Source organism: Pelobates fuscus, chromosome 12 (genome assembly GCF_036172605.1).
Source record: "Pelobates fuscus isolate aPelFus1 chromosome 12, aPelFus1.pri, whole genome shotgun sequence".
NCBI lineage: Eukaryota > Metazoa > Chordata > Amphibia > Anura > Pelobatidae > Pelobates > Pelobates fuscus.
Genome location: NC_086328.1, coordinates 86,311,879 through 86,328,922, shown reverse-complemented (window position 1 = coordinate 86,328,922; position 17,044 = coordinate 86,311,879). Strand labels below are relative to the sequence as shown.

Genomic DNA, 17,044 nt, shown 5'->3' with positions numbered 1-17,044 from the left:
ATGGGTAAGTGAGGAGTAGGTTTAAATAGACAAAAACTCCTCCCATAAACACGTCTGTGTTTATACAATCTGTATATAGGTAAGAGTCACCATGATGTGCCTCCAGCATGGCCTCATAATGAAGCATTCGGAGGAATTGCTTCTCTATGAGATATCGCACACTTATTATCAATCTTTACTCAAAAGAGCCAGGAGGGAGCAACAGGAGTCCTTTAAAAAAGTGTTTTCTCTTGAAGAAAGCTAAAATGCTTTAGGAGTTTTGAGTGTCCCTTTAAGCAGCAGAAATACAATAGCCAAGGAATATCAAACTTTGCTGGCAATGAACATTTCTACCACTCAAAGCATAAATTAAAATTGGTGAATCAGTGTCTGAGCTCTAAAAAAAAAAAAAAAAAAGGACAAAACTAGGTTGAGAAAATTCACAATGAGACTCACGTTTACTCACTAAAAACAATGCAAACTGTATGTCAAGGCTTATATAATTAATCAAACTGATAGAACTGGATTGTGAAGTCAATTGATAAAATTGATAAGTTGATAAAATCTTAATACACATTTCAACAATGCATTACATGAAATAAAGGGTTAACACAAGTAATGGGACATTTTCAGTATTTTATTCAAAAGTGTACTTTCCATAAGTGATTGTTCCCCTTTAACAATGCAAGGCCGCTCATTTCTTGTGCTAGGATACCTCAATTTCCTATTTAGTTTCAGTATTTGAAATTAAACTGCGGACCTCATCTTTAATAATTACATATCACACAACGCACTGAATGATCGTGCAAGCAAATTCGGTATTGGAAGAAGCTATTAATCTTCCCAAGGCTTCGCAACTCTCAAATTAACATGTAATTAACATGGAGCTTAATGACGAGCCGGGTTATTAATATTTAACTTTGTATAAGTGGGGCCTTAAAAATGGGTGTGAAATCCGATATTGCTGTTGCAACCTGTTCCTTCTTGGTTCTATTATCTTACATTTAAAGCTTTGTTTAAATGCCCTACAAGGGATATTTAATTTAGGCAAGGTTAGAGGATACAAGTAAATAAAGGGGGGAAAAAATCTATTTTATTTTGTATGTAGAACACTGCTGATTCTTTTCCTTCTGTGGCCTATTATGTAAAATATGCCAGATAAATTTTTTTTTTTTTTTTTTTTTTTTACCAGAATAAAGCTATATAATGTTAACAGATGTGTGTTACTACTTTAGTATTACTGCTACCTGTTCTCATACAAAAGGAAACATTTTATTTTTTAAACATTTAAAAGCCTACAGAGACTTATAAAAATATATTTATTACAATTAATGCAGTTCAGTCTCTCTCAGATTTTCCTGATACTCCATTTATCCTAGATATCGTACACCGCACTCCAAAGGAACCTGCTAATTTTCAATTAGCCGCCCACCGCATGCCTTCTGCATCTATGGTACTTGAATTGTACAGCCAATTGAAATGTACCTCCATAACACAAGGCTCAACAAATCCACTATGCCATGTCACCATAGCAACACAGAATTGGGACCTGGCAACAAGAATTTTTTACCCTGTCTCTCATGGGAGATCAAAAGATTTGCAAGGGATCTCTGAAGTTGTCTCTACGGCCAGAGAATACATCACTAGACACCAGGGACATGACTGCTGCATCTCTCGATCGCCTGCTTCCAGCACAGTCCTTGCCGCTAACAGAGGTACGCAGAAGGGGGTGGAGAGGAAGAATTAACTGAAAATATTGCTAGTTTGGCATCAACTTGAGAGCATTGGCATTTTCACATTGGCTTCCATATTCTAGGAATATTTGTCAAGTCTTGCTCTTATATTTCTCTACATTATCTTCCTGCAGACAGTCACTCACTAAACTACTACTTCCCAGTAGCATTTAAAGAATTAATTGAAGTCAAAATTTGAACATATCTTCTCCTAAAACAAACCTATGGCTGGTTTCTACAAGTCTTCCGAATAATCTGCACCAGTGCTGCTTCACTCTGTATACCCAAACTATTATTATTTTCATATAGCACCAATAAATCCCGTAGCGCTCTACAGTGGGTATATACAAGTAATATTGCTGTTTGCGAGATGAACAAAACAAATCCTTTTCAACAAGATATGCTTGGGTTTAGAGAGACATTTAAAAAAAAAAAAAAAACTATCGCGATAAGTTCATCTAAATGCATAACCGTAGTCAAAGCAAGAAATTTATAAAAGATACAGGATATAATTAAGAGCACTTAGATCAGCACTCCACCAGGTAATTATTGTAATAATAAAAAAATATTCCTATTGCTAACAGAAATAGTTAGAAATAGTAAATATAGACTGTACAGTACAGTACTGCAATACTACACACTATACTTCTTCCACAGAACAGACTGACTAATTTATCTGCTTTGTAGACAAACCTTTGAAAGCAGCTGCACATGTGTAGTACTTCGGTCATTTGTGAAAAGTTTCCACTCGAACTGTACTTCAGACGTGGTCAGTCTGCTTCTGGAGATGATTTTTGAAGAGCGTCAATTAATCTCTAATAAGGTGTATGGACATTAATGTCCTATTTTTGATTTGTGTTCAGGGCCATAATGACAGTATATAACATATCTTATACCATATGAGAACATAGAAATATTAAACAGTCGGCTATAGTGTGCCGAAACCAACGTTGCGGTAGGCCTGTAATAAAAGAGGGCAAAAAAAGAGAATACTATGCAAGATTTATTCTGCCTACAATGACAGTCATGTAGCATATATCACATGTCCATGTTACAAAAAGCTTCACATATTTCCTGTATTGGATGGGGCATGTATCTGGTATATGCCGATGAATTCCACCGTCCCAATGTTTTGATAATATGTACCGGTATGTTTCTGCTGGAAGCAGTGGTAGCTGCTCCAATGTGGAAGGAGTGTCCTGAGTAGTGGGATGGATTAAGACCTAACCTAGCCAGCAATACTCTAATATAGAGCATGCATTTACTAGTGGAGAGAGCATTGCCATGTAAGGTGAACAAAAGTTGGTTAGGGGAACCTGGAACAGCGGTTAGGAATTTATGAACCATTTGTTGCTGGTAGGGTAATAGGGGATCTTTACCAGTCGATCCCTCTGTGTGGTTTTAGTGTGGTTGAGGGATAGTATGTTGTTATCTTGTATTTTAACAATCTGGGATCTCTTAATGCTGTCTTGGGATGTGATGTTTGTAGTGGTAAACTCTCCGGGTCTGAGGTACCCATAGAAGGCTAAGTAGATATCGGTTTCCAAGACGTTATTGATGTGAGATTCAAAAGGGGTTGTATTCGTGAGGTCTGATAATGATTGGAAAAGTTGACTATGAATCTAGAAGATAGTGGTATGGGTTTTGAATTTTTGATTTGATAAGAAGATAGAAAAATGTGGTTGTTTGGCCAAATGTGGAAATATTTGGTTGTTTGGCCATCAGATATAATTTGATGGTGTTGTAAGATAATTGTAATTTAAGGTGGCAAAAAGAAGTGAAAGCTACAATAGTTTCCATTGAATGTTTATTTACAACATGAAAGTCCAACAAGAATCGGTTACAAATATGAAATGCCCTATGACTTTCTAGTATTGTCAGACAATGCTAATTGTGAAAGGAGTCTGCCATGTGTTTACAGATCTCCGAATCAAATGTCATGTCCTGCCATGACGGAGCCGGGGGCTACCGTTGGTAACGCTTTGTGGAATTCCTGAAATTGAGAGCGAGACAAACTGCTACGTTCGGAATGCCAGGAATATGCACACATACCAGGAAGAAATTATAGTTAGCCGCCAGCCAAGTCAATTTCCTCAGAAGGTTCATGATAATCAGCAATTTTGAACGCCCTTTGTTAATTATATGGCAGGTGGCTAAATTGTCCAAAAAACATCTCACGGCCTACAATGGGATAGAGCTCGAACAGGGCAGAAGTGGTGGAAAAACCTGGTGCTTTGTTCACTTCTTTAGGCCAAACGCCCCAAACCCAATTATCACAAAAGCCTGAGGTAGCAGCTGCATCTGTAAAAATAGTAAGGGGGGTCAGAGGTAAGTGAGGGGATAAACATGCTTTTTCCATTCCATCTCATGAGACATTCCTGCCACTAGGTAAATCCGAGGTAGCAGGCACGTCTAGTAAAATGCGGGAAATATCACACTGAAAGCGGGGAAACAAATTGAGTAGTCTAGATATGAAAGCCCAGATAATTTTCATGGCAAAGTTGAGGGAGCATAGTAGAGACTGTAATTCTGTATGATTACAGGATCCAGCAGAGAGACATAGGTCAATGCTGGATAGGATGCGCTTAATCTTATCTTTAGGCAAACTAGCAAGCATATTTACAGAATCTAGCGTGATACCCAGGAAATTCATTGTGTCGGGTCCTTCTTTCTTTTTAGGGGAGACGGGGACCCCAAGGTGCAGCTGGATCGTGGTTCTCAGGCTACTAGGTGGGAATAAGTTACTCTCAATAGTCAAGAAGTCATCCAAATAGTGAATAACTGTGGGGCATCTACACACATTTAGCAGTAGCCAGCATAAAGTCTCAGCGAAGGTATCAAAAATCCTGGGGCTACTTTTTGCACCACAAGTGAGACGAGTGAAAAAGTAATAAGAACAGTGTAGATGCCACAAAGAAGGATGTATTGGGAGGAGCTTGAATGCGTTAATGATGTCCATCTTACTGAGCCATGCCTCCTTCCCTGCTGTCATGATTGCGTCAATGGTGTTATCAATAGTAGCATACTGCAGGGAAAATTCCTCTGAAGGAATGAGAGAGTTCAGACTGGGGGTCGTGGATGAGTGGGGAGCAGAGAGGTTAGAATCAACCTTTGCTTGGCTGAACATTTACCAGAAACCACCCCAATAGGGTTAGTTCTCCATCTTAAGAAAGGTCAGGAACTGAAGGGCTCAAGTAGGAAACCATGATCCAATTCAATCAAACAAATTGTTAACCGCTATTCGATTGGCTAGGGCGGACAGTAAGTTCTTACATTCTACAATGCCGAATACCATGTAAATGGAATCCTTCTGTGAACCCCATCACAAAAAACTCCACCATGTGGGGTGAGAGATGGTTCTGTAGTAAGTCGGCGAAACAGGACACATCGTCTTGGCATGTGCCCTGAAATAAAGAGAACCAAAGTGCAATAACTGGCATGTGCTAAATCCACAGGAACCTGCATTGAAGTTTTTGCAAATCTGGGATTTACCAAGGAAAACAATATTACGGCCAAGCTTGTCCTTAATCCCTCACTCCGGTTTAGCTGAGGAAGTAGGGAAAGGAAAGGCCATAATTGGTAGTATAGTCAGTAGGGCCTACTACCTGGTAACATAAAAGGAAACAGTTGAATTATCCGAGCATTGAGGGAAAGGACGTGGATTCTAAAGATATAATCTAAAGCACTAACCAATGTAACATTGTAGGAATCGAAAGAGAGGAGATGATAGTGAATATGGCAGAGTGACTTCAATCTGTAATATATAATATCGCCAATATTAGAACTTCAAGAGAGCATAACTGACTACTAAATGACAAAAATTAACAGAACCCACCTAAAGTGATTTGACAATTGAACCCTGAGTCAACCAGAACCTATGAGACTTGAAAACCTCAGAGGCCCAGCAAAAAGAAGGTTCAAGCCCGGCAACCTAAAAAATATAGATAACGTATCAAATGGTTGAACAAAAATAGCAACAAAGTGCTGCTCAATTTAATTTGTTAAACACATTAATTGATCAAAATGCATAATACATGCAGTACATTCTTATGACCTCTAGGGGTCAGTAGCCTACGCAGCATATACGTGTAATTTATACGAAAGTCCGCCTGGACTCTAGGAATTCCTATTATTATAATAGGGCATTCGGCTGAAATGATACGAACAGAGAGGAGCAAAGAGCCGCATAACAACCGAACGCTCCAGTACAACGAAACACTATAAGATACATGTTCATGAGAATCGTAAGTATTGTTCGTGCGAACGAACTAACTGCCGAACAGGTGAGCGCAATCCCACGAAAGCCAAAGTGTACAAACCGACAAGAACTAACATAGTGGAAAACTACCAAACGTTCGTATGGAAGTTAACGAAAGACTATACGAATGCATACAAAACAGAGGTAAGTAAGAGAGATAGAGTTGGCCTGTGATGACGCGGTGCGCAAGCGACAGGGTCGCGAAGGTCAACCAACTCACTGTTACTGCAGCTTCGGGGCGGTAAGTGGAAGCGACTGGAGGAGAGGGGAAAGGTCCCGGAGGTCTTGGATAGCTGAATTCGAACCAGACAAAGAGCAGGTAAGGTAGCCACAAGAAAAAAGTAAGCAAAATGGCGATCTGCTGCAGCCGGAAGTCCAGGTATGCAAATTGCCAGACCAACAACAGAAATGAGGAGGGGTCTGGCGGTCCTAAAGTAGGGAAATCATGCCACTCCCACAACTACAGGCCCAGTCTTGCATATATCAACAGTCTGATATTCTAATTCCAAATCATTACTTAATAGTAGCATAAGAGTAAAGAATCTGGCATGTAATGTGGAAGTTGTGAATTTAGTCCCTGAATAGGATTTCTTTTCCTGATCTTTCATGCCAGTTCCTAACTACTTTTTTTCACAAGTATTTTGTAATTATTGTAGCTAAAACTGTAATTTCACTTCAATTCCATGGGGTGAACACACTAGAGAGAATAGGTTTACTTACTTATGCTGTAGTCAACGGAAAACAATTTACTCACTGCATGTGACATCTTAAACAACTTTAGTTTTTGTCTGATTTAACAAAAAAAACACAAAAAAAGTGCTTTATGCCCATACAAGAAATTGAAGTCTATCTGCTGGGATGAAAAACAAGACACTTGATCACTAGGCTATAAGGGAACTAATGCAGTTATAAAGCTCAGCACTGTGTATCTGTTCAAAATGATTTCCTGTTAATAGCATTGTGTCTCTGCTGGAAGTATGTCCCCAAATACCACCACTGTTTGTGTCTGCTGACAGTGCCCCTCGCCCCCAATACCAGCTCTATGTGTCTCCTGAAGTATGCTGCCATGTTATCCCAGTATTCCATGTACAATTCATACCATTATTGTTCTGTCCTTTTTTAAACTAATTTAACTATTGCCACGGAAAAATACATATTTTTGCATAATTTATTTTATTAGAACAGGAATAATGTAACTCATTAGACTAAGCAGTTTCCAGCATACTAAGTGATAATTTGTAACATGTTTTAACCCTTTAGCATCAGATATGTGCAACACACAGTGCTTTGCAATGTGCTGGTCATATATCTGGCACTCAGAGGATTAACCAAAGTAATTTTTTTTTTCTGACAGTCATTTTGACATTTCTGAGGAGTGCAACAAAATCAGTTTGTGGGGTTTCCAGAGAGACATTTCCATGAATGCTGTATGGCGACCCACCATAATAAACTTTCACAGCAGGGGCATAACCACACAGGGCCCCAGTGCAAGAATCAGTGAAGGTGCCCCACTCACCAGATGTGGAGGCTTGGCCGAGGGTGACTGTGTTGGGTTGGCAGAGTGTGATTGACGAGAGGCTGACAGTGATTGCGTGTTGGAGTGTGACTGTTTATAATTAAATTCCCCTACTGCTTACCTTAAAAGAACATTACAGGGGTCAGGAACACAATCATGTATTCTGACTCTATAATGTTAAAACCACCCTTATCTCCATTAAAAAGGGTCTGCCAACATTGGCCATGCACCGGATCCTCCTTGCTGACATCAAAATGTAGGATTTCAACCAATGCAATGCTTTCCCATTGGCCTGGCCAATCAGCACCTCCTCATAGAGATGCACTTATTCAATGCATCTCTATGAGGAAAGTTCAGCATTTCCATGAAGTACAGCACTGCCCCAGGAGGCACCTCAAGTGGCCATCTGAGTGGCGGCCACTGGAGGTGTCCCTATATGGCAATGTAAACACTGCCTTTTCTCTGAAAAGGCAGTGTTTATATGAAAATGCATGCAGGCTCTAAATCATTAAATACGCACTTTGACTCCTAAGCAATGCTTACCAACCATACCATCACAAACTTTAAAAAAGTTATTTAATATTTTGCTAATATTTAATACAGAGAAGATGGGCTACCCACATGACCCGGACTACACCGGGACACCTGACACATGCTACAAACAAACACAGGGAAAAGGCAGGGGGAGCCCTGGGATGTAGGATTGAGACACAGTGGGTGAAATATAGAACTGTAATACCTCCATACCCCCTAGACCCTCCAAAGGAGGCGCAGTAAACCTTAGCGAATTAGACAACTAGGGGTCATGCAAACTGAAGTCCAACCACCAACGCACGTAAATACCCAGCCACATAACCTGATGTGTACGCTTCGAGGGGGGTAGCAGCCTGAAGGATGTATGTACTTACCTTAATGTGTTGTTTAAATGCTATTCTATTTCTACTTTCTGTTTCTAAAATAAATATATTAAATAATTTTGAAAGGGAGAAGGCCAAAACAGCCTGGGCCTCCCCTGTTAACATGAAGCTACATGGGCAAGGCGCCACAGCGACCCTGGTAGTTCCACCACTGTTCCATAGTCACCGCTGATATTTAGTTAATTTAGGAGCTGGTGTAACTTACCACCTTTCCAGCATGCTAACAGCACCATGATCTGAGGTTGTGGGTGTTACCCTAAGTAACGCAATTCACCCTTCTTGCCAGAGACATGTAAGCGGATATATGGATCATAAAGGATAAAAGAAATGCATGAAACTATAGGAATACTTATATTTGCCGTGGTTGGGACCATTGACTATGGTTCTGAAACCGCCCTATATGCCTGCGCAAAAAATTAAAAAATTAAAAACTTTGGAAAAAACAGACTGTGTGAAGCATTACGAATTACATCTGATATAGGAATGTTTCTTCTGAATATCCCAAGAGTTTAAACAAATTGCAAGTCAGAATGTAGTTCTCCCTTGTATAAAATGATTTTGAAGATAACTAGAATTATATTTTTAGCCCTATATAAAGGATGTATAGGGCTAAAAATTTCAAGTTCTACGCTACAAGCAAGACTTAAAAATTACTCGCCATTGCAAACCTATAGGGTCTGTGACACTCACCAAGAGTGGTTTTCTACTCGCCCAGGCTCAATTTTCAGATTGTGGGCTAAAGAAACCTTTTGGGCACCAACATAACCTGATTGTATTTGATTCTGGCCTCATATTCAAACTATGGTTTCTCCAAGTTCAAATCTCTCTAAATTTGCTTTTAAGGAAGGAAAAAAAAAAAAAAGTTTATATATATATTACGGCTAATCCAATTTACAATATATATATATATATATATATATATATATATATATATATATATATATATATATATATATATATATATATATATATATATATATATATATGTACACACACACCATATATACCAAATAAGAATCCCTTGCAGTAGTGAGAAAAGGCTAGTCTTATGGTTTGCCTGGTGTGTGTATTTGTGTTTAACATTGCACTAACTATATATAGTTACACACACACACACACACATTTCCAGCTTCATGAGATTTGAGTGAATTCACTCGACAACTGATGAGAAATTGGCATCTTTGAGCGCTGTGAACAGAGAAAAGGAAGCTTTCAAAAAGAGCTTTATTTGGAATGTACAATAAGATCTATGAAGGCTTTTACATTCTCTATTGCACTAATGTTGTACTCTTGCACACCAGTTATATAGTTGGTTTCTGGATGCTTTATCCACTATAGGCTGAAGCGGTAACGTTTACCTGCCAAGCTTTAGGTAAGAATTCTACCTTATGCGACTTTATCCTTCTCTTTCTCTTTCTTTCTTTTTCTTTTTTTTCACCATTTCATCTCTATTCCATTACTTATTTTTATTTTCTATACTCTATTTCATTTCACTTTTTCTTTCTCTTTATCCTTCTTCCTCCTATTTTTTCATCTCTCTTTCTCCATTCTTTCTGCGACTTATTGGACTCTTTCCGTTTTATTTTCTCTCTTACCAACAGACCTGCCACGCACATTATGTGAGATTTAAAGGCACAGCACATATTTCTCATACCTTAAAGGCATAGTACACATTTTTATATTTGCAGTCCCTTACCGTTTACCATACTCAGCCAGTATCATAGGTTAGCTCCTGGTTTCTGCATACTATAGCAGAGTGTTCCAAGAATTCTACCTCATCCATTCCCAAGTCATCACTCGCAAATGATGAATAATAGAAGACTTAAGTCTACTGTACTCTATAAACATAATGTAAGGCTATTACTATTGTAAGTAATTGTTTATGGGGACATACATGCATTTGGATATGCTTGTTGAGCTGAAGAATCAAGTGAATAGCACCCACTTCAGTTACTAGTATGTACAAAGCAATGTCTGTGGTTAGGCCAAAGGTAATCAAAAGAGAACAAAGGCAGCATCCACGGTCTTAACAAGTTCTGTTGTAAAGCAAGGTATGGCTATACAAACTGCTATTCACGTTTTTTAAATTAAGGTGAACAAAGGTTGTTTAAAAAAAGAGAAAAAAAAGAAAGAAAGAAAGAAATCTGTATGTATATATCCATCCATCTATATATACAAATAAAACATCAATAGACAAACCACACCTAAAATAATTTAAACCTTTAAGTGGAATAAGATGTAAGGAGTATATATGTACAAAAAGGTCTTTTGGTCATGTAGTATCGAACAACAAGATCTATTTCGAACTAAACAAAAATGAAATAGAATATTAAAATCAAACCAAATAGGATATAAAGCTACGCTTTACGCGTTTCACCATGGGGTTTCATCAGACGTGTGGCCACTAAAATTCTAGTTCATTTTTGTTTTGTTTGTTTACAGTTTTGGAATAAAGTTCAGCCTTTTAAATGTAATTTATTTTTTAATTTATTTAGAATTTACTTTATATCCTTTGGCTTCCTGGTTCCTTCAAATTTCTGGTTCCATATATCCCAGGTGGGGATTGTACCATCAACTTTCTACAATACCAGAGCATGTTCATACTCTGTCCCAGGTGAGTAGATTATCTACCTTTATTTTATATTCTACTATACATACTAGACCATTGGGTATTTCCATTCTTGTCTTCACATATTGCACTTTTTGGACAAGTACCATCACCACTGCTGAACATATGTCCCAAGACTGGAATTGTACCAGAAACGCTAAATACATAAGAGCTCTTAAAAGCTCTAAAAAGTGTAAGTGTGTGTGCGCCTTTGTTGTATGGTGTTATTTTATCTTTTTTTTTTTTAACGTATTGCACCATCGTTTTGTTTGTTTCTCTCTTCCTTCGAGTTATTTGATACTACATGACCAAAATACATGTATAGTGTATGTATAAATATTCCCAGCTTTTAAACGGACGCTATAGTTACCCAGACCAGTTCAGCTCAATGAAGTGGTCTGGGTGCCAGGTCCCCCAGGTTTTAATCCTTCAGATGTAAACATAACAGTTTTAGAGAAACTGCTATGTTTACATTGCAGGGTTAATCCAACCTCTAGTAGCTGTCTTCCTGACAGCCGCTAAAGGGGCTTCTGCGACGCTGGATGCGAAAAATCGCATCCAGCGTGCAGAACGTCCATAGGAAAGCATTGAGAAATGCTTTCCTATGGACTGTTTGAATGCGTGCACGGCTCTTGCCGCGCACGTGCATTCCGCTCTACTCGGGAGCTGACGTCGGCAGGGAAGGAGAGGTCACCAGCGCCGAGGGAGCCCGGCGCTGGATTAAGGTAAGTATCTGAAGGGGCTTTAACCCCTTCAGCACCAAGGGAGGGGGGCCCTGAGGGTGGGGGGGGGGGGGGCGGGGGGGTTCTAAGGGCTTTCCTGACACTATAGTTTAAGTTTGGATTTAAATAAAAAGCTAAATAAATAATTCTGGACAAAATGTTTAAAGAAACTAGAAGTCTGCACAGTCTCTTCGCTCCATATAGTAAAAAGCTGAATTTTCTTCACATACTTCCATTTCAAATAGTATACGGTAGCTAACTATGGCTACACAATATAATGTTGGCTATGCATCACAGCAAACAATGGACATGCACTGACATACACACTACTTACCACTGTAATTTACTGAAAATAAACTAGAAAGTGTTTGTTTTGTTTTTTTCTGCTCGTTTGTTTTTTGCAAAAAGTGTTTTTTTGCACTAGCCCAGTATTTATTCTAGTGTTAAGAATTTTTTTTTTTTTTAAATCAGCAATGGTAGAGGGACTATAAAATAGTATATCTGGAAAAGTATAGAAATAAATTCTACACTTATCTTCCCCTGGCATCAAGTAGTACAGACTAGAATTCCTTCCCTAATAAATGTTTTATGCCAGTCACCTCCTCAGAAGGATACAATCCTACCAATCAATATTTTTGTCTGGCCCTCAAGGAAACAAATACCATAATAATTTCTTAAAGAAATTATTCAGGATTGTGTAATTAGAGGCAGCGGGGATACAGAGGTTAAATTAATCAAAGGAATACAGTATGTTCTTGTCAGTTTATTTACATAAGTAATTTATTGGTTAATCAATGTGGTTAATGGGCATGCTTTTAAAATAAGCTTCTACTATGTACTTTGTATGCATCATAATAGTTTGCAAATCATTGACATTGTTTATAATATTTGTGCAAGTGTGTAAATTAAAAATCCTGATTTTATTATATTATATATTGTATTATATAGTAATGCTTTTCAATATATTGCTAAGTAGGGTTAACATATCCACCATGTTTTTAGGGACACATCATGTATACATATTGATGGGCTGCACATGAAAAGGGTTGCCCTATAGTACGTATAATTCAGAAGAAGGTATATAATAAGTAATTAATCAGGCACACTGCAGAAACCAGAGTTCAGACTAAACTGTGGGATATATCAAGAGGAATCTAAGCACACTAACCCGTTAAGGAGGATAAAGTAAGTATGGTTCCTGGAGTGTCCCTTTAGAACCAGAGCTCACTTAAGACGGCACCCCAGCCATTTTAAGTACCAGATCTAACTCTGAAGGAGACATAATTCCAGAATGAGGTGGATGATTTATTTTTGTTTCAGATTTTATCTTCCCAGAACAAACGTTAAAGGACCACTATAGGCACCCAGACCACTTCAGCTCAATGAAGTGGTCTGGGTGCCAGGTCCATCTAGGGTTAACCCTGCCTGCTGTAAACATAGCAGTTTCAGAGAGAAGCCGTAAAACATTTATCGCGAATGAATGGAGATGGCTTAGGACACACAGAACGTACCCAGTATCAGTAATGTTTATTAGAGTTATCTACAACTCACTTTAGGCAGTCTGACCGTGCAACAATGAGTTGACAGTCAGATGTCAGATGCCAGATGCCAGTCTGCAGTTTGTTTAAATTGTATTTAAGGGCAATGGTTGATTGAGAATATGGAGGGGCAGAATGAGAAGAGATGGGACCTGGAAGCAAAAGAAGACTGGTAGCTGTAAGAACGTGGGCAGAATCTTGTTGCAGGGAGTAAAAGCATGAGCTGATTGAGATATATATATATATATATATATATATATATATATATATATATATATATATATATATATATATATAAAAGAAAAATACACAAATTTCAACTGTGTCTGGTGGAACAGAACAGGGAAGCTGTGACTGGTGAAGGTAATGAATGACAAAGTAGTGGTGTCTAAAAGAATAGATAGATGGTTGCCTGCAGGCTATGAAATGAAGGAAGACATACATAACAAGCACCAATTGTCTACGTACATAGAGGTTTTATAAATAAACTATCTACAGCATTAGGAAATCAGTGAGGGCCCTGTTATTAAAGGGTTAGCCCAACCACCTCAGTGATTTTGAAGTGGTCATAGTGGTCAGGAGTATGTGCAGCCTTAAACATTGCACTTTTATGCTGGGGGCTAGTTAAATCCCGGTCATTCATGACTTTGTCAGCCTAGAGCTCTGTTTCAGGCTGCCTAATGTCAATTCTTTGCCTATTTTAAGTCTGTCATCTGCGCAAACAGCACGGTGAAGCTTTGCATTGTGCAGCTGCCCTGATGTCACAAAGAGGTGTGGAAAACAGTGCCAACATGGTTTATACTTTTTGAGTTGGAGGGGCGACCTAAATGCACATTAGAGAATTATACTTTGATATTATTATTATTATTATTGCCATTTATATAGCGCCAACAGATTCCGTAGCGCTTTACAATATTTTGAGAGGGGGGATGTAACAATAAATAAGACAATTACAAGAAAACTTACAGGAATAATAGGTTGAAGAGGACCCTGCTCAAATGAGCTTACAGTCTATAGGAGGTGGGGTATTAGAAACATTAGGATAGGAAATATCAAGTAGGAGTGAAGCAGAGCTGGAGGAGAGAGCAAAGCACTATCCCATAGGAGAGCAAGAGACAGGTATGTAAGGGAGAGATTACTCTGGGAGGCCATACGCTTTCCTGAAGAGATGGGTTTTAAGGCCCTTCTTAAATGATTGAAGACTAGGGGAGAGTCTGATGGCAGTAGGCAAGTTATTCCATAGGAGAGGAGCCGCCCGTGAGAGGTCCTGCAAGCGCGAGTTGGCCGTACGGGTGCGAGCAGCGGTCAGGAGGTGGTCGCGGGCAGAGCGGAGGGTACGAGGAGGGGCATACCTCTGGATCAGTGAAGAGATATAAGAGGGGCTGGAATTGTTCAGTGCTTTAAATGTATGGGTTAGCATTTTGAATTGACTCCTAAAGGATACAGGGAGCCAATGTAAGGACTGGCAGAGGGGCGAGGTGTGAGAGGACCGACTGGACAGGAAAATCAGTCTAGCTGCAGCATTCATTACAGACTGTAGCGGGGCAGTACGGCTTTTGGGGAGACCAATCAGGAGAGGGTTACAGTAATCCATGTGGGAAATTACTAGAGCATGGACAAGCTCCTTGGTAGCATCTTGCGTAAGAAAGGGGCGGATGCGGGCTATGTTTTTGAGTTGGAACCTACAGGACTTGGCAACAAACTGGATGTGAGACTCAAAGGTGAGACCAGAGTCAAGTATGACGCCAAGACAGCGCGCTTGTAGGGATGGACTTATGTGGATATCACTGACTTGAAGGGAGAGTGAGAGAGGAGGATCAGTATTAGGAGGAGGAAAGACAAGGAGTTCAGTTTTAGAGAGGTTAAGTTTGAGAAAGCGTGACGACATCCAGTCAGAGATGGAAGAGAGGCAAGCAGTGACACGTTGCAGGACGGCCGGGGAGAGGTCCGGTGAGGAGAGGTATATCTGAGTGTCATCAGCGTACAGGTGGTAGTTGAATCCAAAAGAGGCAATAAGTTTTCCAAGAGAGGCAGTATAAAGAGAAAATAGAAGGGGACCAAGGACAGAGCCTTGGGGAACTCCAACCGAGACAGGGCGAGGGGAGGAGGTATCCTTGGAAAAGGAGACACTAAATGAGCGTTGGGAGAGATAGGAGGAAAACCAAGAGAGGACAGAGTCACAGAGACCGAGTGATTGAAGAGTTTGAAGGAGGAGAGCATGATCAACTGTGTCAAAGGCAGCAGAGAGGTCAAGGAGAATTAATATGGAGTAGTGACCTTTGGATTTAGCGGAGATTAGGTCATTAGTCACTTTGATAAGAGCGGTCTCAGTAGAGTGGAGAGGGCGGAAGCCAGACTGAAGCGGGTCAAGGAGAGAGTTGGAATTAAGGAAGTGAGACACACGGGTAAAGACAAGTCTTTCCAAAAGCTTTGATGAGTAAGGGAGCAGGGATATGGGACGATAGTTAGAGGGGGAGGACGGGTCAAGAGATGTTTTTTCAGGATAGGTATTACAGTGGCATGTTTAAGGTCAGCAGGAACAGTGCCAGAAGAGAGAGAGCAGTTAAAGATGTGTGTTAGGATAGGCACAAGACAAGGGGAGAGAAATCTGATGAGGTGAGATGGGACAGGATCAAGTGGGCAAGTGGTGGGGCGAGAGGAATGGAGAAGTGCAGCCACCTCTTGTTCAGTAGCTGGGGAGAAAGTCTGAAGGGTAGGGAAAGCATGATTTATGTGTGGTTGAGAAAGCGAACGGCAAGGAGGGGAGAATTGTTTCCTTAGCTGTTCAATCTTGTCAGTAAAGTAATATGCAAAGCTATCAGCTGTAAGGTTAGTTTATTAATAGTAAGCAATGGTTAACGGATTAATGTATTAATTTTCAAAGCATTTGATTATTGGATCAATCTAGTATTTTAAGCTTATTAATACTTCATGCAAAAAAAAATTTTTTTTAAAGCTTTTAAAACTGAAATTATAACTAGTTGTAATTATTGGAAGACAGACAGAATTATGAAGCAGAAAATTTAAACACTCACCGTTTTCATTATACTGGTTTCTGCAGGATACAAATAGCAAAATATACGTAAGTCAACGATTCAGTCCTCGATAGGTGCCTTTTCACAAGCACGTGTGCTGGCGAGTAGGAGAAATATTATATATATCTATTGCAGTTAATGCAATCACTGTCGACGTGAAGTGCAACTCTGAGTGCCCATGGAATGTTTGCAATGACATCACTCTTAGTTACATAGCTGTGCTTTAAATAATTATGACATCACAGTCTCTTAAATTACTCTTACTTTTAAGAAAAGTCCCTACTGACTTTATACGGACTTCACTTGAGAAGGCTTTTAGGTCCTTTCTTGGGGCACAAGGACTAACGTTTTATATAGTTTTTTGTTTTCACATGAAATATAACAACTTCAAAATTACAGTAGAAACAAAAACTTAATAAAAGGTTTTGATATGAACAATAGTAAGTAATTATTTCTGCATCCCCAGTAGATTTCTTATTGCCTTATTATGGATATTAAAATACCATATTTAAAATAAAAAAATAAATAAAAAACACACATAACATACATACACACAGTACAGTGCAAAGGCTTTAGGCAGGTGTTGAATAAATTATAAATGCTTTTAAACATGTAAATGTTATGGATTTTTATCAATTAATTAAATGCAAAGTGAGTGAACAGAAGAAAAATCTAACCAAACGAATATTTGGTGTGACCACCCATTGCCATCAAAACAGCATCAATTCTTCTAGGTGG

At 39.1% G+C, this 17,044-nt stretch overlaps 1 protein-coding gene across 2 annotated transcripts in view; it reads right to left on the bottom strand.

The window, feature by feature from the left end:
• MACROD1 (mono-ADP ribosylhydrolase 1) overlaps positions 1-17,044 on the bottom strand; it is a 750,918-nt gene that overhangs the window by 596,232 nt on the left and 137,642 nt on the right. The window lies entirely within an intron of this gene.